The sequence below is a fragment of the Haemaphysalis longicornis genome, unplaced genomic scaffold (assembly GCF_048455015.1).
Source record: "Haemaphysalis longicornis isolate Haplotype H1 unplaced genomic scaffold, Haemaphysalis longicornis Haplotype H1 scaffold_3, whole genome shotgun sequence".
Classification (NCBI taxonomy): Eukaryota; Metazoa; Arthropoda; class Arachnida; order Ixodida; family Ixodidae; genus Haemaphysalis; species Haemaphysalis longicornis.
Genome location: NW_027526335.1, coordinates 96822252 through 96848548, shown reverse-complemented (window position 1 = coordinate 96848548; position 26297 = coordinate 96822252). Strand labels below are relative to the sequence as shown.

General features: G+C 47.7%; 1 protein-coding gene across 3 annotated transcripts in view; it reads left to right on the top strand.

Annotated features, from left to right (window-relative positions):
• Nucleotides 1-26297, top strand: part of LOC144174911 (uncharacterized) — a 288622-nt gene that overhangs the window by 117274 nt on the left and 145051 nt on the right. For 2 of the 3 annotated variants that reach the window (XM_077703894.1, XM_077703895.1), the window contains exon 3: nucleotides 23415-23488. The exons of the other annotated variant lie outside the window; for it this stretch is intronic. The gene's annotated coding sequence lies outside the window, so the exon portion shown is untranslated. The remainder of the gene's footprint in view (nucleotides 1-23414; nucleotides 23489-26297) is intronic. 3 annotated transcript variants of the gene reach the window in all.

Below are 26297 nucleotides of genomic sequence, written 5' to 3'. Positions count from 1 at the left end.
GACAGATACTGCTTTTGCAAAATGTCTGGATTTGTGTTTGATTCATTTTTGAAAGAAACAAACACAAATAGGACTTACCTGCTGTACCCGTAGTGGCTGCAAAGAAGCGCATTCCCAAACCTTCGCGCTGATATCGCCATGAGCTTCGCAGTGGAGCGCACGCCTAAACCTTCGCGGCTTCGATTAGCGACGAAAAATACGTTGCTCCTCGAATCCACAAGACATGCAAGGCTAACGGAACGGCAAGAGCTTTTGGTCGGAATTATTGTGCCCACGCGGCATCCGCATTCGTATCTGCAGCAATAATTCTACTCTTGACATTTTCCTACTCCGCAGAGGGTTCACCTGCCCTTGAAAGTCGTAAAACTGCGCAGAGAGCCGTTCCATGGTCATAATTGAAGATTAGTACTGGCTTTACGAGCGGCGTCATAGGTGAAGTTTATCTGTGGTGTTGTTTGAGTAAAGAAGCGAACGTAACAGTAGGGATCAGCGAATAGTTGTTTCTATCAAACCAGAACCGATCACCTTTCAGTCCTAAACAATAGGGGCATTCACTAAAATTCTCAGGTGCGTGCTTCTGTTTAGGCGGTACCGTCCTACATCTTCTGAGGCTCGGAGGACTCGTGCCTGTGTATGTGGTTAGACAAAACTTGGAACGTATGTGTATCGAAAGAAAACGTTTTTTTTTCTTGTTGTATAGTTGTCATAACCCTCTCTTTCCTTTATGTACAGGTGGTTGTACTTTCCTCTGAACCTAATTATTTTCATATTCTTCCTTCAATTATGTACAGTTTCTTTTTTTTATTGTTCATTGCTTATTTAATGTTATTGTACGTCATTAACACCTTGTACAAGCCCTTATGTAATACCCTCGGGCCTTTAAGGGTCAATAAACGAAATGAAATGGAATGAAATGACGTCATGCTCTTGTACATAAGTTCATGACTGTGTGAATGATGCTTGAGTTGTTGCGTCTGGTCTATGAAGAAGGAATACGTGGAGGAGGGTAGAGGTATGGCGCTTGATGCCATCTTCAAATCATTGGGTGTTCGGCTGTGTCAATTTTGTACCATTTACTGAAGAGGCAAATTAACCAGCGCTGCATTTCCGAATCCCACATGCGCCATTTTGCCTAACTGCAGCATCCGATTGAATTCATTTTTCTACAAGATTCGGTAAACGCTACTACCCATGCACGATTTCTTTTTTTCAATGCCATCAGTGCTGACATTTCGGAATGTGCACATTCATAAGCTCAGATGCTGAAGCTGAATTCTGATTTTGCTCCGAATCCGTGGCATCAAATCTTAACAGAGGGGGAAGTGGGGGGGGGGGGGGGGTGTACGACGTCAATATCCCCAGAAGAAGCGACATTTGTTAAGAATACCGCAGTGAATGCTGCAGTCGTGAGATGTGCAATGGGCGACTGAAGCATCACAAAGGCAGGCACGCCGGCGCCAATTTGGATTAAAAACAGTGTTCCCTGCAGAATTAATTTTGTCAGGGGACTTTTATTGGTGTGGTTCTTTCAAGTGCAGATTGGGCAGATTGGTGTTCAAGTCAAGTGCAGATTGGGCAGATTGCGGTTGTTTCAAGTCAAGGGCAGATTGGGGTTCAAGTGCAGATGGGCTGGAAAGCGCCACAGTGGAGGACCTTGAGCTAATTTATGCCACCTGGGGATCTTTGACGCGCGCCGAAATGTCTATACCCGGGCGTTTTCGTCTCTTCGCGTCCGTTGGCGGACGTAGCCGTGGATCTAAACTGCGACCTCGCGTTCAGTAGGGCAACGCCTAAGCCACTGATTCCCCACTACGGCTAATTTTCTTTCAGCCTGAGCCAATGTATTTTACCAGATTCCCAATTTGATTAACCAAAGCACAAATTCACAATGTTAATTTTGTGACTGAAGAGTGTTTTGTGACTGAAGAGTGCATGATGACAAATGTCACATGGCAAAGTCGTGCGTTCTCGTTGCTACTAATAATAATTCGTGTAACTCTGCAAGCATGTGTACGCGCAGACGAAAGTCAACCGTGAATGCACTCAGAACGCATTCAATGGGTTTTTAGTCAGTCTTCATACCGTCGATCCTAGCTTTCAAACGAGATAGCACAGCATAGTTTACTACTGGCCGACTTTTATTTTGATTACAACGCTTTTCATTCCTTTCGTGTAGAAACGGCGGAAAAAGGAACGCACGGGGAAACCGCAGGAAACACAATAATACAAACAGCCATGTAGATTTTTTAAGGAGCCGCCAGCTGTGGGCAACATTAACTCCGAGGGAACGCCCCATTCACCGTAGAACCCCCGCCTCTCATGTTTGTCGGGACGTAAAATCCGGTATTTCCACAAATTTACATTTTTATGAACGGACGTACGTCCCCGCTCCGTGCACCGCTCACCATATAAACGCGTGCCTGTCGTGATTCCCCTTCACGGGAGACCGCAACCTTGGCCGGATATGCTATGCGCAAAGTGGAGAAAACGAACGGCCCAAATAAACCGACGCGCTACAAGCACTCGCGTACGGCTTTCTCGAGCTAGGTGAAGTAAAAGTAGCGCATGCACGCACTCCTGCATGCGCGGCTAGAGAGATAAGGAGATGCGTATCGGTTTCAGCCGCTGCCAGCGCCTGCAGCGACGTGTAAGCCAGCCAGTCTACCGGCTTTCTTGCTTGTGTATGTGTGCTTTGATCTCCTTTTGGGGCGTGTAGTTTTAGTTTTTTTGTGCTTTCTTACTTTGATCATCGGGAACCAACCAGCAACGGGGCGATGGTGCTATGACGATGGACGCGCCCCGAGGAGCAACATCAACAGGAAGGGCTTTTCCGGCACATGTCTGCTAACAAGATCTGTCGCTCTGGGCTTTCCCCGTTAAAGAACATACGTCAACAGGCGCAAGTTCTTTTTTTTTTGCAGCTGGTCTATTGTACAGCAATGTTGCCTGACTGCAATACATAAGCTAACGAGACATCTTGCGCTCTAAATAACGATAGACACCAATTATGACTTTTTCCTCTTCTTGTTTTGAAACAAATAGTCGTCCTGGATTTCCCGAACACGCTACAAATAGCACCCTCGTCACGGCCTTCTTCAAGTTTCCTGGTGGTCCGACGTGGCAGCGTGCTAGCACCAACAACAACCGAAGAACGATTTCCCTCAGTACTGATGGTGGCGGGGTCTTCTGGGCTGACTGAAGCTTCTACGTGTCCCTGGAAAACTTCAGTCTTGATGCATGAATGATACGCGAACAATCAGGGTACCTTTATATGCATCATATAACATGGTTTCACCCGTTCAACCCTGTAATTAAACAAGAGCCACTGTCACGTAAAAAGGTTTGCTGACGTGCCAGTTGGTACATTGTGATACGAAGAAAAAGAGCGCAAACTACAGGACGAAGAAAAGAACCAGAAACCACCTGTCAGCGCCTGTGGTTTGTGGTTCCTGTCTTCGTCCTGCCGTTTGAGCTGTTTTTCTTTGTATTCACTGTAATGTGTCACCATTCCGACTGCACTGTACGAAACTGGAGGACTAGTCGAATGGGCTCCCTGAACTCAGAAACGGGTGCGCCTGTAATAGGGAGGCTTCGAGTTGGTAAAGGTCAGTCCCAGTAACGAATAAAGCCAACATCAAAAGCAAGTATCTGCGTTAATCTTGCTGCCACTAAACTAAGAACAATAAGGAAAGTTCTGTCGTGTCGAGTCAAGGTCATACAAATAAGTAAGTAGACGTACAGCGTATGCGTGTTTGTAGAAGCTCAACCATGGATATACGAGTATTATAGGGATCATGGCTGGGCGCGTGTTTTACAACGAAATAAACCACCCCGAAGAATTTGAGGGGAACCAAGAGGTCGCTTAGCTGTTACTTGGATGCTCCCGGGAGATCCCTGCTGAGAATTCTTGGATAATTTATGCGCTCTAAGCCGCTACGCGCTGCGAATGCGTACTAAGAGGCTTTTTTCCCGCTAGGTCGTAGATGCTGGTTTTATCACACACAGTCTTATAGGCAGTTTGGCTTCGGACTTTCCGGACTTAGTGAACACAGCAACTCAAGGAGGAGAGCAGACGCTTAAATAACATGAGACGCTAATGCAACTTCTCACTTCCTCTCGAAACCGAAAAAAGGTTGTCCGTGCTACGTTCATATTTAATATCCCCAACCGGTTCAAGAACCGCAGTAAGGATCAACGCTGTCGAGGAACACCGCGTCTTTTGTTCCAAGGCTGAAGCTCTTAAAACAACGCTCGTTTTCAATGGCTACTTTAATCGCGAACGGGAGTAAAAAGAACCCAACAAAACTTTTGACGACGTACCATTCATAACAGAGAACAATGCAGCTCTGTATACCGTGATAAAGTGAGCTCTTCAAAGGACTACCCTCATTTTGTTCCATTTTTTTTTTCCTCTACATCATTTTAGTCTTTTATTTTTGGCAGGTCTCGAGTTCCGCGAAGTGCCGGGCCGGAAATGCCACATCACTAAAGTGGCAGGGCTTACGTCCGGGCTTAATCCAACCCCCCCTCGTGTGGCGGGCGTCATGGGGATGGCGGGGGTCCATTCGAACTACTGGAATGGATGCACGGGTCTTTACATCTGGGTTGTTCGCAGACGCGGATGAATGAGCGAACCCGGCAGAAAGCCGCTGAATGGTAAGCGTGAAACGTTTAGGCTGTTTGTTCTTTGTATCTAATTAACTTGTCACGTTGCAGCAGTTGCTGACAGCCCATTAATTAGAAAAAGGAAGGGCAAGGGCACATTCACTTATAAGTATCACGTGCGTGTGTTTTTTGTAAGTTGAGGTCTCGCGCATCTTTACGTTTTTGCCCAGTTTGTTACTCGGACATATGTAATTTACTTTTGCAGGAATCAATCTTTTCTTGTTGCTATTTCGTGCTTTAGCTTCTCGCCTGCGAAGGAAAGTCAGCTTTTACTGTTTATTATTTACCTTCGACTTCTGTTTCTATTTTCTTATATTTATCTTTGCCGTTTCTCTCAGTTCTCGCCAGGAAGTGGTTCTTGATCGTCAAACTGCGTCTGTTCCCGAACGATCTAAGCAAGGGGTTCATATTACTGAATTGATTCGAGGGAATAGTGAAATCAGGATTGCTTCATATAGCGTTTACTGATAAAGCAAGGGATTTGTGGGATTATATCATAATGCTATTTATTCCTGCGCACTGCACGGCAACACAAATTCGTTATCAGCGCGAGCGATAAGCACAACAGGGAGTAAAAATGCCTTCTGTTATATTGAAGGATGCAAAATGCCTCCAAGGATTTTCATATTCTCTCTCTTCCTCTCCATATATCTCTCTCTGCATCTCCAGTACCATGCCTTATGATTAGGGTCTGTACTTTAACAAACCCAGAAACAATAACATGGCTCATGCATTCAGTTTTGGTGCATCTGCTTTGTAATCGTGAATCAGGTCAAATATGATCGGCATTATCAAGGTTTTGTTTCCGAAATTCAAGTTCAAAATTCAAAAACTAAGCATTACACCTTCCGAACCGCCATTACTTACTTGGTTTGATCATTTACATTAAATTTATACACTTACTCTTACAAAAAAAGATTAGAGAAATAAGGAGTAATTTGAAGTCACTTTCTTTCCATCAGTATACCCCTAACATTCCGAGGGGGGGGGGAATTATTTTTGGCGGCTTTTTGGCGATAATGCTTTTGCAAGTACTGCTTCTACCACTTCTGAGCTGATGTGCTTCCAGTGGGGAAAATGGAATACGATTCTTTTACATGAAGTTGAAGTTGAAGTTTATTTCCATAAACGTACACCGTTATGGCGGAAAATAGGGTAAAAAGCTGAACTCAGCAACATCGAAAACTTATCCGCGTTTCTTGGGTTCTCTTGACGCATTGAGGTGGATCGTCTGCATATTCAAAATTTCAAATATCAACCGAATAGAGCTTGCAATTAATTACCTTAGCACATGAGAGAATTTCTGGTCTGGCACAAAAAATAAAATGATGGATGTGTTTTATCTTCTACGAAAACGAGAAAATTTAAACTGCCAAATCATGGGCCCCGGCTGTAGGAACTGCGGCGCAGAAAAATAAAAGCGTATGTTTGCTTGGTCCGAACTGACAGCCGTCTGGGGCCAGATAGGAGGTGCGTGGGTTCGAATCCCGTCAGATACATTCCTGTTTATGTCCACGTCTGGGCTTAACGTTTATTTGATACTTAAAATGACGTGATTCCTCCGGAACGACATAACATTCCTCCTGTTCTCGCGTCTGTGCCGACGTGTTGTTGGCAGCTTCTCGTTTACTGCTCGCAAATCCTCGCTTTCCTTGTGAAGTGAAGTGAAGTGAAATTTATTTTCTTTTCATAGAAAAGAGGGGACCGAGGCAAAAGGCGGTTAAGCCTGACGAGGCCTCGGTACCCTAAGTCTATCTTGTGGTTTCGTTTCCTGCGTCCAGTATAACCAGTGAAAGCTTGCTTAGAATCTTTCATGTGAATACCCGTGCCCGTCAGCTCCCTTAACCGCGTGCATGTCCGCCATGGATCGGGGAGGCGGTCGGGCGTTGCGGGGTTCGGGATCCCCGGGGACCCACCCTTCCCGGAATCCCAAAACCCCTACGGCGCCCTCCCCGCCAGCGGTTCTTTTTTCCCTAGCAGCGTTTTGCTCTGCGGGCTTGTTTCTACCTGACGGCTTTGCGTCAGTCACTTGTTTATTTTATTTCATCTGCGTTCTCGAACAGCTACTTCCCTCCGTTAATGCGGTCATGTTTGTCTTTTCCTTCTTCTTCTTCTGTTATTCCTAGACATATACGTAGGTGTTGCGGATAAATAAAACAGCGCCTCGGCTGTTTTCCACTGCATACGAGCCTGTTTACGTGCACGGTGGTGAGTACACGCGCGTAGCGGGGCTCGTATTCGCGTGTGGACCGCGTGTGTAGCGCTCTGGTGCGCGCTCGCGTGCAACGTTCCGCTGCTCGGACCTGACGTTTCGGAGCGGGAGAACGGATCAGTAACGCCCTGAACGCGTGGGGGCGCGAGCGGGGTAGACGAGGGCTTCGATCCTTGGTCGCTTCATTTTATTTAAACGCAATCTCCTCGTTGCTGCAATTCGATTTTTTTTTGTGTTTCCTTCATTTTGGGGGGAGGCCCCTCACCTTCGACGAACCGAGATCGATCAGAAAGCCGCTGAGGTCTTGTACGCCTACCATCTCGTTCCTTACGAACTTTTTTTATCTTTGTGCAGGCGACTGGTTGATACCCTGCTTTCGCGGCCGTGTTGGCATTTTTTAGGGATAAAAGATTAGGGGCGAAAATTGGTTCTCGGAAAGGGTGCATAAATGTCCGGATCGAAGTTGGAAAATACGCACAGCCTACATGTGGCGACGCGAGCTGCAGTGACATGTATAGGAGAAGACAGCACTGGGTTGAAGGCAAGAAAAGACAATTTTCGTTTGCAGACCTGCAAGCGATCTTTACAGCCGCCTCTGATGTGGACAGCTTGCTGTTTGTCCCGGGGGTGTGACAGCGTTAAAAAAGTGCGAATACAAGCCGCCTGCCACCTATAGTCAGCTTTTATAGGTACGACGCTCTGACAGCCCTTCCGGAAGTATTGATCCTTTATACGCGCGCCAAAAAAACATGAAACTGGTTTGTTTGCTACAGCAGACAAACCCGGAGCAATCATAAATCGCCGAAAAACGACTGTTTAGTAATGCACACGCGATCCGGAAGGACTTTACGATGACAAAGCGACGTAAGTCTGCTGTTCAACGGGAGGCTTTTGCGCAAATACAAAGAAGAGTATCTAGTTTGCTGCAAACGTGTACGTGAAAACGTTTAGAGGATCAGCAAACATGAAAAGAGCGCGCGCCACGATGTCCTGGGATTTAACGGGTAGACCAATACGGCTGTAGTCTTGCGGGGGGCAGAAATAGGAAATACATAGACTACGTAGAATCGCAAGTTTTGTGAGCATGGTTCCTGAAGCTAGGTTTTGGTAGGGGGTGGCGGCGGGGGAAGGGGGGGGGGGGAGAGGGTGGCACATATCAACGACATTCCACGATGCAACTACACAGAAAAATAGCGTTCGACGTCCACGTTATTGCGAAGGCATGCACACAGCTTTTATACAACGGTTTGCTTGTTTCCCTCCAACTGCCATTGTCGCTGGATTTGTTCGACGTTGTGGGAAATGTCCCTGAGGCCATGCGCTTCGTGACTCCTAATTCGTCGACGTCTATCCTTTTACGTGGAAGCTCTAACAAATATCGGAGCTTAGTACGGCTGTTCGAGGGGATCAACCTTCCGCCGTGGCTGTTCTTGAGCGGCGCTTGCTTTTGTCTTTTCAATATCGTAGTTCTTCGTGTAATTCTCTGAAGCGGATATTAGAGGCGAAAAAGAAGCGAGAAAGCGGAGACGCAAAATTTGGACGTTCGCCGCCTGTTGTGATACATGTATACTTTCCGACGCTCTCCAATTCAACACGATGCATCATGTTTTGCGTAGAAGACAGGATGCTCCCACAAAGATCTAGCAATGTACACATCGAGGAAAAAGAGTATAGGGCGCCATTAAATCACCAGTTATGCAGGGAACGTTGACACTGGGACGCCTGGCGAATTCCTTCCGTGCGAGTTGATGGTTCAGCTAACGACGCACATAATAGCAAGACCGTCCCGTGACGTCAGCACCACTGAGCCCAGGGCCTGCCTTGTGAAGTTGTCAGTGATGGGAATTCTGCAAGATAAAACATGAACTATAGCCGCTGTATCTGCGGGGGAAAAAAACTGTGCAGATTGAGAAACCTTCCCGGGACATTTATTAAACCGGCGTTATCTGACTTTATACGGGATATGCAGCAGGGATGGAGTGCCCCCCTTGATCGAACTCACTGTAGCGCCACGTTTGGTCGATTGCAGGCTGCGCGGTGAGTCACTCTTTGGCGAGATCGAAGCGCTGGCTGGGCTTGATTCAAAATACGACGGAGCGTACGATTTTGGCGGCCGCTTTTGTCGAGACTGGTCGATATCATACTGAACGTACCTGCCCGACTGGCACCGTGTATAATATGCACGGTGGCTCGTGGCTTGTATTTGCTCGTGCCTCATTCTACTTCCTGGCCTGGGAGACTCGTACGTTGGGCGAAGATAAGCACAGAAAAATAAGAAGTAAAAAAAACCCCATTAAACTCGCAAAAATTGAAATCTTCGATGGACGCAGAGTCTAGTGGCCGGAGGGAACTTCCATTAACTTGGCTTACCGCAAAATCAACGAATCGATTTTCCGACCTGCGATGTCTGGTCCTTGTTATTCTGTTTGGCAAAGCCTGATGCAAATAACTTCCGCGTGCAAATTTCGTTTGTTTGTAGTCACGATTGCCTTACGACATTGACTGGAATAGTCAGTTTTTTTTGTTTTTTTATTATTGTCTGTTTGAGCCTTTCCCGTTCACGTCAATATGGCGTTTTTCGCCGTTAAGCGGTCCCGTGTAACCAAATGGGGGGCACCCTATCTGCACGCAGTATTTATTTTAAGAGACGAGCATTTACCGAATGGCTGTCGATAATTTTCTCACAGCGCTTCCGCATTTATTGGCGTTACTTCCATCGAACCCTTCTTTTAAATCCTTTCTCCGGAAAACTATTCTCTTAGTTGCGCACGGTAAGGCCCAGCTCCTCGACGAGTACCCTACTTTACGCTTCCAAACTTTTCTCGGATCTTTCTAATGCTGGTACAGTTCTCCCTGGCCAGCCGAAATTCGCAAAGTAATTTTCTCTCAGAATTGTAAATCCCCTGAACAGAAGTGTGGTAGACTCTGTGCATGACTTCTTTGCAATTGCTTTGAAGACCCTTTTCTCGCTTTTTAATAGTTTTGTATTTGCTTCGGGAGTGGTATCGCAAACTAAATGGCAGCAGTTTGTGTAAGACGCAAATATGACATCATAAATGAGGCGTTTAACTGGCTCTGGGGCATTTTAAAGGGACCCTGCAACACTTGTTCAATTTTTGTTAAAATCCTAAATGCTTTCAGAACGTAGTCAACAAACACATCCAGTACATAGAATAGGACGTCACGAAGTACCTCAGCCAAAAATCACTGCTCTATAGCATTCGGATAACTTCGAAACTTGCCCAAGAAAATTTCCCGTCTTTCTGAGTCTTGGCTTTCTTCAAACGCTTGAATTACATCATTACAACCGCGCAGCGGCTATTGGCCGGCTTTCTTTCAGTTGCACCAATAAACGCATTCGGTAGCCATTTTAAAAAGAGAGCCACAAAAGCGAAGCAGAAACGGAAGACGTATATGCTGCGACGAGGAAATCACGCAGTGCCGCCCCGTTCTGGCGATAACTATGGCTTTCACAATGATCCCAGACGCGAAGGAAGGGGTGGAAGCGTTTGTCGGAAGTGCTGCAGAGTTCCTTTCAGTCTTCGCTGTGGCACCACTGCATGCAAGCATGACATCCGGCGCACACAGTGCCGCAACGCAGATATCATTTCTCAGTCAATTTGTATAGAAAAGTGCAGAAAGTCGATAATTAGATTTAAAATTTCGGGTGACAAACCAATATGTAACTTTACCGAATTCTGGAACGGAGGAGGCGGGGAGAAGGGGGTATGGGACTTAGGTATTAGAGGTCGGGTCTTTATTCATGTACCCAATGTGTTGGAGAACTTAGCTGTAAACATCAATTTACAATATATAATTTTGAATAAAAAAGAAAGTAAATTTTTAGACGTTCACATGTACATTTTTACTTCCACAGATGATATAGCTCTCTTTCTGCAATCCATTTAACGAAAGACAGTATGCACGGAGATCTTGCCTTAAAACCTTAAAGTATTTCAGGTTTCAGGGCCTTCGGTCGTAGAACCCTGAAGAGGTGCCACAAGCTTTTGCTAGTTTAATAAGATGGATTCAACTTTCTAACTACGACTAATTTGCTCTCGCCTCGAAGTATTCTTAATACTTTTATGCGATAAATCCTACCCGGCATTTGGATATATATTTTAGTATTTTTTGCGCTAGTGACTGAAGGGACACGTTTAATAAGCCTAGATAAATAACTAACCTGTGCCCCAGATGTTGGCCACGAGCAGTTAAATATGCTCTGTATACTTTAAAAAAACTTTCTTCCACGCCGCGAGATCGGGCAAATAACCGAGTTTGCTCTCTCTCAGCACTTTTTTCTTCTAACTCGCAGATGAACGACTTATCGAAAAATATTTGCACACATTAGAGAGGGACATCTGCAGTGATTTCAAAGGACAACAAGTTTGCGTAGATAATCAGTGGAGCCAAATGAACAATCGACCGGAGTAATCTGAATATCGAATTCTTTAAACTCCGGGGGACGATATTAGGAGCTCGAGAGAGCGCGCAGCTGCCCTTTTTTCCCAACTTCTGCCGGTGTGAATTGTGTGCGAACGTTATTGAGCGCCCCGGAAATTAAGCAGGCGCGGAACACGCGCGGTGTGCATAATAGGCGCGCAAGAACTTGCAGGCTTTGTACTTCTCATTTGCGGGGCTGTATGAACGGAGGCGTTAGCTGGTCGCCGGAAAAAGGGCGCCAGCCGGTAGGGAATCCTTGCATGATTGTATAGCCACAAGATGGCGTGCTTCTCGTGTGATTGTTAAAGCTTACTCTGCCTCTAGGATATGTAAGTGTGTTAGCACTTACTTAAGAAATCAAGACACTTACGCCTTAGGCCCCGAAAGAATGGAAGTAGTGGAGTTCCTCCTTGCATGATTAACGTGCCTCAGCCGTCAACGATGATGTGCCTTCAGAAGCGATGTGCCAAAGGGAACGTTTTGTTTGATAAGGATTGACTTAAAGTTTCGGGAGACCATTGTCTGACAAAACGGAAAGATAAGAGCAAACTAAAACGTGTTAGTCCTAAGTTTTAGAACTAACATGTCTCTCGCACGACAGAGGATAATTAAATAAATTGCCATTGTACTTTGGCGTGAATGCACCCTCCCATCAGACGTCGTCGCCATGTTTTGCATTACTGTACTTCACTTCTTGCAGGAACTTGCTGAGGCAGGACGCTTTCGGTGCTTCAAGAGAACAAAAAATGACGCTGTTTCTGGTCGAATTCAAAAGGTTTACACTTCTTGCGTGATATAGGGGTATTCATTTCCTAGTAACTGTGATTGGCGTATGACAGCTCTCCATCGTTATAACAAAGTTGTCGTTCTAACAAAAATTTCGCCGCCTCCATCTTCAGGACGTTAATTCCCTGTATCCACACCTTCCCTACACGCCGCCGTTTTTCTTTATCCAAGACACTGCTCCGGATCTGGCGTTGTTAGAAACTCATTGTGTCGGAGCGCAAGAGCTCCGTCCGTCTTCATCTCAGCTGTATGAATCACGTAGCAAAACAACACTTTTTCGCCAGGCCGACATCCACGATTCATTAAAGCGCCCCTATCCACCTCCTATTCTGGCTGTTTGACTAGGCCGAAATGGTAGTGGGATAACCGAGTGGTGTAACCACCATCGGTTATCCCACTCGATTAGAGCGAGGGAGCCACGCACCCGAAATAGCTCCGCAAACAAGGTACATAAACCCTGACAGCGTTCTCACGCACGACGACACGACCGAAAAGAGACGTCCACCGCGGCTTTTTCTTCCCAGGAGCTCGTGGGTCGGCCCCTTGAGACACGTTCAAGGTGGCGCGCTGTCGTAGCAAGACAAAAGACGGCCGCGACCGGCGCATTTCGCCCTGCGCACGATATATACAACGCCACCGTCCTCTCCGTCTTTTCTCTCTTCTTCCCGCCACCGTTTCCGCTCTACCCGGCGAAAATACTGCGATGAGTTTCTTTACCCCCCTCCGAGGTGGGTGCGCGGCGCGTCTTTTACCCGACCTTGGAGGCTAGAAAAGAGCAAGGAGTGGAGCGGATACGGTGTAGTCTCTTGCATATCCTGGCAGCAAGCCGGCTGTCGAAGCAGTAATTTAGCGCCAAGTCCTTCGAACATGGGGCTCTGCCTTCAGTGGCTGCAGAACTCGAAACAACTGGTGAGCTTGTGCTGGATTTACCGTCGCAAATTCTGGCCTTTAAAACGTGCGCGTAGCTAAAATGTAGCCTAGTTCTTTTCTAAGTGAGTACACTACAGCGTCTTTGTACAAACAGTGTCCGGATGTTCGAGCGCGTAATCACTCCATAGGCTAATAAATGCGGTTTCAGTTTCTCCGAAGCACTCCCTTCCACCCCTTGTAGCTCACTTCGGTCTGCACAACGTTGTGGCCTATGACGAAGATGCAGCATCGACGTTCTACACACATATGTGTACCGGCGATGTCTGATATCTGATACGCTTGATCAAAACGGCTCAACTACAGCTGTCTACCGCATTGCCTAGATATGAATCGTGTGTTTTACGGAAAGAGAGAACATTTTACGCATCGCTGATAACATCATCACCCCATCAACAGCCCACTATAGGTCCACTGCAGGGCATAGGTCTCTCCCATCGATTTCCAACCGTTCCCGTCCCGCGCCGCTAGAATCCATTCACATCCGAAATGTTGCTTATTTCATCCTTCCACCGAGCCTTTGGCCTTCCCCTTCTTCTAGGCCCGTCTCGCAGCCACCCTGGTAGTCCACCGATTTTCATTTCGCCTAACTACGTGGCCAGTCCAAGTCCATTTCTTTTTCGTTATTTGAACTATGATTTGTTTGAATAAAGAATCATAATTCCGGGTTTCGTATTGAGATTATGGGGCATGTTTTAATGCCTGGGAGGCCGAAGAAAATTCGTCATGGCCTGTAGGTTTCGAATGGTAACGCCAGAAATGCATGACGTTTCTGCTCCAGACCCACGCAGGACACATGGCAGACCTCTAGTGTCTATGTAATGGATTGACCAAAACTGGCAACGCCAGTACGTTACTAGCGTACGTCTAGAGTCATCTGTCCCAGGCCTAAAGTTACATACGGGTACATGCCCTATATCCACGCTCGTTTTGTTTCGTCGTTTTAGACCTACTACTTTAGGAAGCACCGTCCGCAATATTATTCTTAGAGAAAAGTAGCGTGAGTCCGCCAGTTTCTGTGTGACTCTACTCTACTTCAGTGATCCTAGAGATGTTCGAATAAAGTTTCTTTCTCTCTCAAGTAAATCATTGTAATTTCTTAGTTATATGTATACTTCCACCTATGCATAGCTTCATTTCAAAAACTGTATCTGTAAATCGTATTTCCGTGTCTGTGATCGTATTCTATCATAATTCCTGGCCTCCTTTTTGTTGACAAAACTGAAATGAAGACTTTGAAGAGACATTGGTTAAATTGACAAGCGCAGAGGAGGAAATGCATGAAACAACCGACAACTTGTTCCGCTAGGGTGGTTACCAGACATTCGAAGGTATCGGGCCGCCAGTCGTATGATTAAATAAAAACTTTATGGCAACATATCACGTCGACATTATAATTTATATGTGCACTAAGCTGTTTCCATATCCAATAAACGCGAAGAACGCTTTATTCAGGCAGGTTCCTAACTTGAGTTTGCGCCACCGGCCGACAGTGTCTCAAGGCCACAGGAAATATGACTCAAAGCGTGCTCACTTTAAAGGGGCCCTGAAAGGCGTTTTGAGCACACTAAATGAACTAGCGCAATCGTTAGATTGGGTCGTCAACGTCATCTGTGCCAAGTATTACTCTTTACGCGCAGCGGAAAACTCACACTTTTGTTGCAAAGTTTGTCGCTTTTTTCTCACCCTTTCCTTCGTGTTTTTGGACGCCGCCATCTTCACATGTCTACATCATCGATTCCCAGATGTTCGTCATGAGCTAGACATCCTGCTATTGGGCGGCTTTTTCACGCACTTCCGGCAAAGAGATGAGTCGTCTGCTCAGCGTCGGCTCGCCGGCTGATCTGCCGGCGGAGTGCCGGAGTGCTTGGACATTTTACGACAAACGAAACAAGTGTAAACAAACGTTTAACCGTTTGTATTAAATGCAGTACGGCCATAACACGACATGGATATTCCCTTACCTGAGTACGTTCCGTAAAGAAAGCGTTGAAGCCCCGTGGCACTTCTTTCGTGCAATCGCAGAGAACGCCCTGAGCCGAATGCCCGGGTTTGACGCATACATTTTATTCTACTTCAAAACAATCCAGAGGTGGGTTTCGAACGAACACAACGTCACAACATGCGTTGCAAGTCTGAACCGCGATTGAAAGACGATGGGTTGCCTCCTCCTGCCCGTCGTAAATTCGGCACTCACCTCGCGCGCGGTTTGCGGGGACGAACAGCAAGCCACTGAACTCCGGCGCACAAGCCGAGATGGCTTTTAGCCACGCACACTGCACATACCCCATGCGAAGTTGAGTCGTACGTCGCTCGAGAAAGATAACCCAGACCATGGGAAGCACTATCCACCTGCAGAAGCGCAACGTCGCATTGCATCGCGAAACAAAGACGTCCACAACACACACACACCATCGCCTCCTGTAATGTCAAACGCATCTCGCACTTCCCAATGGCAGTGGGTGGTACGCCTGCAGTGCCCTCATGTCGCGAGGTGGGGCCCCGAGCTGAACCGGGAACACGCAACCGTAACTGAGTTCTACAGTGGTTTGTGCCTTGTTGTCAAGGCAACCGATGTTTGAGATTCTCAAAGAAGTGGCGCTCGCTCCAGCGCTAGAAAGCTCAGAGCCGCGGTGGAGCATGCTTTGCCAACGTTGCCACTCTCCACCACGCGTCGCCCCAATCTGAACTGGTCACATGATTGAAGGGTTTTGTGCACGGGCTCTGTATCGATTTAAAATGTCTTTTTCACATGCCGCCGGCAGGAATTACGACCGCCGCAAAATAAGACCCGGCACCAGCGGGGCCACATCTGATACGGCACTTTTTGGATAAACAGTGTCGGTGCATCAAAGGGAACGAGTGCACGATCTTCCCCGTGCGGCTGCGAGTTCGCCGCCGATAAAAAGTCACGTGCCACCGATAGCAACTGCACCAACGAACACCGCGAAAGGGCAAGGCAAGGCCGCCGCACACATGCGGCCAGATTTTTCGTTCGGTTTTCCAGCCTTGAGCGAAGTGCGGGATTCATTCAACAAAGCTTGCCCGTAGCAGACGACAGTAGCAGCGCAATAGCGGAAGTACGTCACCGCTGCGGAGCGCAGCATCATGGGAGGCAAAGCTCGCGCGCCGTCAACAGCGGAGAGTAAGTCGAAAGGAGGAGGAAACGCGGAGCGACGATAATGCGCGGTTTTTGATTTACGATTTCTCAGCTAATACTCATCGCTTTAACAAAATTCTTGCGGGAGGAAATTGCAAATACATTGCTTTATTTTGGTACATGTACATCCATGCATCGGCGTAAGGTATTTCAGGACCCCTTTAAAAGGCGTCTCGTAAAACTCAGTAGCCGCGTCTTGCTAAAATGTTTATTGGCCAGTGTCTGTAAGGGTTGTTCAAGCCGGCAAAATTATGTAAGGACAAAAACTTTTCTTCGCTCCTTTACGGACCTATCTGCTCACTCCAAAGACAGCATTGGAACAGGAAACCGTACACATCCGCAAACACTGCTATTTCATTCCACTAATGCACCAGCGACTGTCGCCAGTTCATCAAATAGATGAATCAGGCTGCTACCACGACGTTTTGTGTTCACATACAAACACACTCAGCAGCACTCGCTCGTATTTTCCGGTCTGATTGTGTATAGCGGTAGTACGATAGTCAATATAGCACGACTCCCAATTCTTAACTACTTTTCAAACGACCCCTTTGAGATGTACTGTTCTCGAGTGAACACATTTTGCGGGAAATGCATCGGCAGAAGTCGCTTTCATTGCGCACTCCCGATTTATGTCACTTTCCTACGAGGCCTCTAACACTACAGTTCCACCCTCTTTTCCCACGCCCTCCATCACTGTACAATTTGGAAAGTACGTACCACCAGCCCACAAATGTTGACGCATAAAATTTTACTGCTACTTCAACGCAAGCGATGCGCTGTACATTCGTAATATCGAAGCTGTACGCCTCAAAGCGGCAAAAAGATCGTACTAGACGATGGTGCTGTTGGGCCTCACTAGTTTAGCGGCAAAAAATTCCACAGCAAACATAAAGATGTCTCAAACGGGAGTGGAATTACGGGAGTGAAGTCGTAGTAGCTATAATTGGATTCCCAGTGATGCTACAGCATAGATTTGGTTATTCATAAAAATAACCGAACCAACAGTCTCTGTGCACCGCCTTGTGTCGACCGTGACGCTCCACGCTCAACCACGACAGAGAATTCAGAAAACATTTCCAGCCAAATGGTCTTAAAGAGTCCTCATGTTACGAGCCTAACCCATCTTGCACTTCCCCCCGTCTTTGTACAGCACAGTGCTTTTGTTTGTCAGCTGAGTCATGCAAGCAGCTACACGCACTACGTCAATCGTGGTTCAGCGCAAACGGCTCTTTAGAATCAGTCCTTCGCGTGACCTCCAACGCTACGTCGTGTACAAAAAAAAAGGGGACCTACACGTCAGGTATACCGGACCACACGCAAGACGGACAACACGTGTATAGCATTCTCGAAGCGTTTTTGTGCTCTTATCACGGCTACTTGCGCGTGAGTTAAAGGAAACGAGAGACGTTTGCGCTGCGAATTCTGCGTCGTTTTCTGCGCTGTGTTTTCAAGGGCGACAGTGACTACTCGGCCGCCGCCGTTTCTGGCGATCGTAAACTTCTTTTTCCGGCATTGTTGCTCGGCAAGACCTCCTCCTTGCGTGTCTGGCTCGGGCCTTTGATGGGCGCCCGCCCCCTCGTTGGCGCCCATTTTTCTCGCCGGCCTTCGGGGCGAGCCTTTTCGTGATTTCCACTCATTTCACACTCTCGTTCTTATTGTAGAGCTGCATTGTGCTTTCGCCAGTCTGTGGCCCACTGCCAAGAGGGGGAAAAAAGCCAGAGTGGGAGTTCGCCCAGTGCCGACCTCACACGACGCCGTTGTTTCCTATTTCTGACCTGCGAACTTCGTTTTCGGTTGTTGGCTGCGGGGGCTTTTATTTCATAGCCTCAGGGCTTAGTGGATGGGGAGGAAGGTGAGGTTATATTCGGCGAGTCACTTCCCGAGTCTCCTCCTTCTTGGAAAGTGCTTGACCGGCACAATGCGGGTACAACGCCTTACAACTTTTATACGGCACAGATGCGTGTTCGTGTTCCCCTTCGTTTCGAAGGTTGTTGTCTCCAATAAACCTGCGTGTTTGGAAGTCGTTCTGCTATGTGACAGCATCAGCAGAACGAGCTAAGAATACTTCCAGGCGTTCGTAGGCCTTCCTATACTTTTGAGTCACTTGCCTTCGCGACGATTCTAAGAGTGCGATCTTGATCGAGTACTGTAATGTTCCTCATTTTCCTCCTTAGAACTACTGTGTCGAAACCGTGGACTTCATACAGAAAACGTCGAGCCGTGTCCTACAGCTGGCGGCACTCTATCCTTTTGCTTTAGCTGTTTCAACTTTAGCACGGGGAAGTTGGAGGGATTAACTGGCATTCCGCAGGATTAAAGAAAACAACAGTACAGGCCAGCTGAAATATTAAGTGGAGTACGCCTTGGTCGTTGAAAGTCCATTATACTTGAATTTAAATCTTGAAATTGATCGGATTATCACGATCGTCCCGTCATGACATGACTTGAACGAGGTGCGGGTATCTCCTGCTTACCTAGAAACGCTCGAAACCACTCAAACCTTTAGCAGGGCTGCCCGATCTCGTTCCACCTCGAATCGTTTCGTTCGTTGGCGTTTCGCCGACAACCGCTCTTCATCTGAAGATATCCAAGTTTCGCTAAAAGAGGGAACGTCAAAACCGTTTTCCTCACCGACGACCGGCCGTTGAACGTTGCGCCCTCCTTAAAGCTCTTAGTTCAACGTGCCACTTTTTTCGCAAGCTCCCGAGGGATATTACACTAAGGCACGCTCTCTCGCGCGCATTTATATACGGCCATCGATTGAGTCCTCCAGCATCCCCATCGCGTTTATAATATGTGCGGAGGGAGCATCGGGAGCAGCAGAGAAGCGGATCCCTCTCCTTCTTCGTCCCCTCGGGCGTTACCTGGCGCTCTCATCCGAGGGGAGCCACCGGTCTTCATTCGGCCTCCCCCACAGGGAGGCTGCACCGCTAACAGAGGCCCAAGAGGAAGGAGAAACAGTCGCGACTCTGTCAACTCAATAAGCTGCGTTGAGCTAGGATCGAGATGGATGAGGTGCGTCGCTCGGCCTCTCCCCGGAACCGACGCCGCCCAAGGGTGGAAAAATTTTTCTCCGATGAGTGCAGCTCGAACGTTGGCGATGAGCGACCTCGCAATACGGACGACTCCGATTGAGATGAGCATCCCCCCTTTCCATCGTGCAAATGGTAGCGTGGGTCTGATCTTCGACCTCCTGAGCTTCTTTTTTTTCGTCCACACTTGGTTGTTTTCTGTTTGTCCCGCTTCCCTGATTTTGGGGGGGGCAATGTATACTCGGGGCAGTTTTGTGTGCGCGCGCGCCTGTGATCGGCGTGGTGTAGCTGCAGATTGAAAGGAGGAGATCCGTAACGCGAGCGTCTGCAGTGATTCGATAAGGGGCGTGCTACCCACCGAAAATTGGGGACGCAGGGGAGGCGTGTAGGGAGCGGGGCAAGCGATCGACATCATGCCAACCGTTCGCTGCGAGCGTGTACACGTCGTTGAAGGCACTGAAACTGAAACCGGAGTCGTTCGGCCCCCTGAATCTGCCCCGGCGTGCCTGTCGACGACGTTTTGTACGGTGGAGCAATCACGGGGGATAGAACAACCTGAAACTCCGTGTTTTATTGTGTAGATGCGTTGTCTGGGGATGGGCGAGATACGTGGAGGACAAATTGAAGGATAATGATCCGCAGTATCGTCGAGCAATTACGTGTATCGAGCAAGATCACTTTAATCTAATAAGCTTTGTTGTGTCTCTCGTAACTGGGATGTCGTTGCTAGCGAAGCAATGAAAATTAAAAAAAAAAAAAGCCTCCTGCGAGTTTTTGTTGGCAGGAACAGGGTTTCAGAGCCTTTTTGGTCCTTCTTTTGTACTTTTTGGTCCTCCTGTTCAAAATATAACGTTCGGAATATATTCGGCTTTAGCACGATGAAAATTCACCAACGTTACGGCTCCGAATTCATGCATCCTTGTTTAATGATGTATCTACTACAATGTAATATTTTATAGATATATTTCGTTTGCTTAATATTAAATATCTCCTGTTTTGCAATGAACACAAATAAGTATCATTGTTACTAACTCCAAGCTATAGCTTTGTTCAAAAGACCTGAGAATCAAGCACGAAGTATAATATTTAAATTTCTGAATTTTCCTGTTTCCCTTAACCGGAATCTGACTCTGGTGCTGGTGGTTTGGAAGAGGTGGACTTGCTAAAAGGTCACAGAATCCAACGTAACGCTGTTCAGGAGCACATACACCACTTTTTTTTTCTACACTAAAGCCTCATTTTTCAGACGTAATAGGCTACAGATTAGCAAAACCGAAATGCGACCGCGTAATGCAACGAAAAACGGGCTTTGCCACGGGACAGCCAAGTTGAGGGCGTTACGATACAAGCGCTGTACTCGTAATCCAACTAATACCTTTCGCGTCTTGCGGCTTTTGCATACATATTTAGAAGTATGGTCGCAGTTTGCTTCGTAATTTAAGCACCGATTTAAAATTCACAAAATGAACTGTAAATTTAGAACCAGCGCAAATGCTGAAGGCGGCAAAAAGTAAATACCCCAGAGTTGTCTGCTCTAGCCGCCAACGGGGTAGCCGCAATAGCGACTTCTCCTAAGCGCATAATACCCCGCAAAAATCCCCACGCCGCATATAACGGCGACAACCTAAGCGCACGGCTTTGATGGAGGGTATATGCCCCGGAGAAAGTAATATGTTAATGGAAAGCGGGGCAAGGGAAAGGGAGAGAGGTGGGCACGCTGCTCCATTGTTTCGAGTCAAGACGCGAGCTGTAATGAAGCCGACGACAGGCCGTCCGGGGCCCCCTCGAAGCCCTCAGCGGGCAGGCACGCGGACGACACGGTGTCCCTCCTATTAAAGGCCCGTCCGCCCGTGTGCTCACGTGCGCCTCTCACCGAGAGCGCCGAGAAGCGAGCCTGCCGGGCAGCCCGTTGAGCCCCGCGGCTACACCCAATGAAAAGTGTCTGATGCATGTTTAATGGCTCTCCTGGCGTACGCCCCGCGCAACTACCCCGCCTGCTTGCGCGCTGCGCTCGCACCGACGGCGCCGGAACAAAACGCCGTCGCCGTGACCGGTGGACGGGCGCCGTAAGGAAAAGAAAAAGAAGCAAACGGGGCAGGCAGAAACGCTAAGAGTGCGGGGCTCTCCGAGCTGAGACGGACGGCGGGATTTGAGATGATTCGCAATTGTTCTGCGAGACGTCTGGGGGACTTAAGGGCAGCGTCTTTGCTCCATTCGTGTTGTTTGTTTATGTTTGTCCTTTTGCACGAGAGAATGAATGAGTAGGTTGTGTGGGTGTGGAGACGTCCGAGTTTCTCGCGGAGCTAGAACTGCTTACAACAGGTCGATATCGTGTCAAACTGCATATGAGGACTCGGAGACATCAGTAACTGCAAAAAAGCGCACACTCTTGTGGGTTTTTAAGGATATGAAGGGTGGGGAAGGGGGGGGGGGGGGGGTATTGGCGCTAAACTAAGCGCCTCGTCGTTTTAGGTGTGAATCAAGCTGTCAGTCTCGTAAGGGTATTGTTACGGTATCGGAAATCTGTGATTTGGTCCTCACGATAGGCTTTTCAGCTCTGTACAAGACTCAAAATAAAATTTCCGTAGTTAGTGGGAGCTGTGCCAGGAGCAAGATGAACTCAGCTGGGGAGCCAATCTTGAAAGTAGGCTTTCATTTGTTCTCGGTCGCTAAATAATCGTCGCACGAAGGTGGTGATGCATTCTACGTTACTGTAGCCAATGGCAAAGACGTTCCCCAGCGCTTCTCACTGCTTTAGAATAACTCCTCATGTGGCACAGCCGAAACAAAATTGTCAAAAGGGGTTTTGGGTCAGCTAAAATATAATGAGTGTTAGCACATTTTTAGCTGGATAGGTATACATCGGCCAACTTCAGCGAATGGGAACCTTTTTTGCATACTATCTTGTTCTTGAAGAAGGCTCAAATTTCCTTCGTAAAATAATGGTGAAACGCGTTGGTATAATATCAATTTCAGCTTGATTTTCCTGAGGAGTTTCACTTTCAGAAGTATTTTTGCGACCTTAGCCTTGAAGGTGCAAAAAATGAAGCTCTAAAAAACAACCTGTTCGTCTCGGCTTACTTGATGCCGCCATTCTATTCGCGTCGGGAGGTTGTTCGCATCGATTAATACGAAGCAATAAGTAAGTCGCACAAGCCGCCGGCACTGCGTGTTTGTGTAGCGGTACTATAAACTAATTACGTCTACGCGTGCAGTCTCGTGGCACGGGCTGACGTGTGAGTACGGGCGTACTATAGTAAAGGCGGGGACAAGTCCGCGCTGGCTGACAGGCTCTTTCCTGAAGGGAGCACGAGTCGAGCGTTTGACAGCCCTAATTGGCTCTAAGCGGTGCTGCGTTGGGTTCCGAAACTGCGAACTGTCATGCATGAACTCACAGAAGGCGATACTTTACTTGAGCCGAAGGAAACGTTGCTTTGTGATTTCTTGCGAGCCCATTAAGCGTTCTGTAATTGCAAAGATCGGTGTGAAAAGCAGTCGCTATGAACGTAAAATTCAAGTTAGATCAAACTTCTGTTACTTGTTGAGGTTGCTTTGCGGCTCAAACAGTCTGCTTGAGAGGACAAGTTTTTCGGTATACAAGTCAGGTCTGAGCAGTGATATGACCAATTCAACAATGCATCCCCGCGACCCGCTCCCGTACTTCAGTGGGGGTGGACTGCCTGTACCACTGGTAGGTGACGATTGATTTGCCTATGTCCGCGCGTACGTGTTTATTTCGCGTTTTTTTTTTTTTGGACAACGCAGAATTTCTGCTCGCACGCTGATAGATTGTCCTCATCCTTTTTTGGCCTACCTTTCTCCTTATCCTCCTCACAAGTAGCACAGCTAAACACGATCTCAGCGGAATTATCCAACTCATGTCCATGCCCATGGAAATGAGAGAAACCAAGTTGCGGCTTTTTTTAACACTTAAATCGTATTCTATGTTCCAAAGCCTTTGTTTCTGAGGATGACGCAACACGATATCTTCCCTTTCAAAGTCCTGAAAGTGGTGCTGCGCTAGGAGGATGTGTCGTGTGTGTTATCACAAGCGTGAGCCTCACGGGAGCATCTAGAGAGTTAGCGATGACTAGGTGCATTATACTGTTTGCGAGTGGACTGCATTCCGTAGTACGAATTCGTTACCACCCTGTTAAGTGGCCCTTATTCTGTTTCTATTTTGTAGTGACCGCGGCGCCCCGTGTTCCATCGCCGTTGTCCATCAGCCTCCGGCGAAATCCTGGTGATTGGCGACAGAAGGTGAGCAGTGGCTGCACAAAAAGAATGAACGCATAGAAAAAAAAAAGGAAGAAAACAAACTCCTGTTCATGAGCTAATCAGAGCAAAGCCGGGAGATAGTACTATTCATTTTCTCCAAGGGTGTCCCTTTATTGGGACAGCTCTCTCCCTCTCCCTCTCCCTATATCTCTCTTTCTCTGTCTTCTCCTATCTCTCTTTCTCTTTCTCTCCCACTCTCTCTCCTTCCATCTCTTCCTCTCTCTCCTTCTTTCTCTCCCTAATTCTCTCTCTCTCTCTCTCTCTTTCTCTCTCTCTCTCTCTCTCTCTCTATCTCTCTCTCTCTCTCTCTCTCTCTCTTTCTCTCTCCTTGCCGGTTTCTCTTTTTCTCATGCTTGGCGATTGTGGGCCCATTTTGCGGCCCAAACGTGACGCTGTCACAGGATACCGAACGACGCGTTCTTTATTTGGTATGTTGTACTTAGTTCAATCAAATTAGACCGTGTCAAAAGTTCTAATACCTTCAATGAAACTGAAAGTTAAAAAACGTTTCGGCTTTCCATCACGAAACGTTTACCTCGGTGCGGCCGCGAACGTTATCGAGAAAGCAGTACTTTGAACCAGCGAAAACGACAGAACAACAAAAAGTGTATAATCCGTCTTAATCAGCTGAAGTCCAGACTTCTTTATCATTCGTTTTCATCCGTCAGGCACCTTTCCCTTTTCGTCGTTTTCTGGCCCCTCTCTCGTTTCGCTCCTGGCGCGGTTTCACATAGGTAGTGAAGCATCAGCCAGGAAGATCCAACACCCATGTGTGTAATATTTTTATGGACCAACAAAAAACCTAGAGCCACCAAAGCCCCGTCACAATGGATCAGTCGAGAACCGAATTCATATCGCTCAAGAAATTTCCGGATTCACATTCTACCGCACTTTATCCGCAATCGGATACCGCTTTCATAGCCTCGTAAAATTCAGCAGATTTGGCCCTGGCGAAGTGTACGCTTTTCACTCGCAACCCGTGGGGCCATCTGTCAGGCCGGGGTGCCGACGAAGGGCCCAACTCGCTGCTTACCAAGAGACCCAGGCGGGCCACATCTTCGCTAAAACTGTTCGCCACCGGTGTAACCTTCTCATCGAAGTGTTCCTGAAGCGGCGATGAAAGAAACAACACACCAAATAAGAAGTCAAATGATAAAACAAAACAAGCTTAGATGCGCTGTTCGCTCCGCTGGAAAGGCGTCACCGCCCGAAGCGTTGCCACTCGAGCCCTCCATGTCCGGCTACCGGGGCCACGACTCATGGGAGTTATTTATTGAACGCTGGAAAGGGCTCCTCCTAGAAGTCGTCGCCAGAGCGACGGCTGTTACCGAAGCATTTCGCTGTTCCCTTGCTTCGTTTTCTCACTTTCATTTTTTTTTTCTTTAGCTACGTCTTTTCAGCTGCTCAAAGGGAGACCACTGCGGTGAATTTCAGCTCAACAGCTCTTGTTTTTGTCTGCTGCGTGTGTATTTGTTCACCTCGCGAGGTTCTAGAGAAAGAAAACGCTTCATGATTCCTCTGTTACCAGTTCGACTCGGATCTGTCGGTCCTTTCCCGTGGACTCGTTCCTTTCTGTTGCTGCGCGGTATACACAATGTGCAGCAGGTACGCACAACCACGCTGTTGGTACCCTCTTCGCGCGGCGAACAGTACAGTACGCCCGCTGGAGGCTTCCTATACAGAATCCCTTTACGACTCCGCTATCTCGGCCGCTCTCTTTGCTCAGGGAAGAATGCCTGTAGGGCTTTTCCCTGTGTGTGTGAGCGCTACACTAGGCCTTTCTTCTAGTTCCTTACAAGACCTTGCTTTTAGTAGCGCAGATAACCCCCCTTTAACTGTCGCGCTTTCGTTTCGTTTCCCCGTCTCTTCCCATCCTGCACGCGCTCAATACTGCTTGTACCAGGTTGTTGCATTATTGACTTCGTCGATTTTGCTTACACGAACATTTTCGGCTAGTTCGTCGAGAAAGAGAGGGGGAACAGGGGGAGAGGAAGTGACCGAATGCTCTTGGCACGTAGGCTTCTAAAACGCGTTCATGGAGCTTCGGTTCCTTTCTTATTGGTTGGATACTGCGATTCGCCGGTCGATTTCTACGTTCCCGTCGAACTGCCCTGTTTGTTTTAGTTTTTAATTCCCATCTTTCCTGCTTACCACCTGTATTTCTAAGCGTGTACGACTTGTTTGTACGGGCTCAGGATGACTGCCCAGACAGTCAGATTTAAAACACTACATTAAAAGTCGGGGAGGACGAGGGGGGAGGGGAGGGGGCAGCACCGTCGCCTGAACAGACACATTCCTCCATTTTGTGGTTCCAATCTGGTTGGCCGAGACGGGATGATAGCCTGCTAAGAAAATCAAAGCGATCCAACAGGAGTGGAGAAGTAGCGCGTATTCGCAGTTCGACTTCGAACCGAACGAGTAAAGCCGTCAACTGCCGTATTTTACCGCAATGCAGGCGTCCTGAAATATCGCCGGGAAAAATCACGCACCCCTCCGTCTAACGACGACGATGGTTTAACGCGAAGCTTTCTCGTGAGGGATTCCTTGATTGTCGTCTTAGTTAGGAGTTTGACTCGCGGACGCTTTGAACTTTCACTCGTTGAGCTTTGAGTTTGACGCTCGCACGCAGTTTGCACTTTTGATCGCAGCGGCTGAGACGTGGACCCTTCACCCTTCGATTTCTCGGTTTCACATTAAACAAAGCTTCGCGTTCAACTATCGTCGTCGTCCGACGGAGGGATGCCTGACTTTTCTGTGTAATTTTCCACGCCCATGCACCCCTCTTCGAATC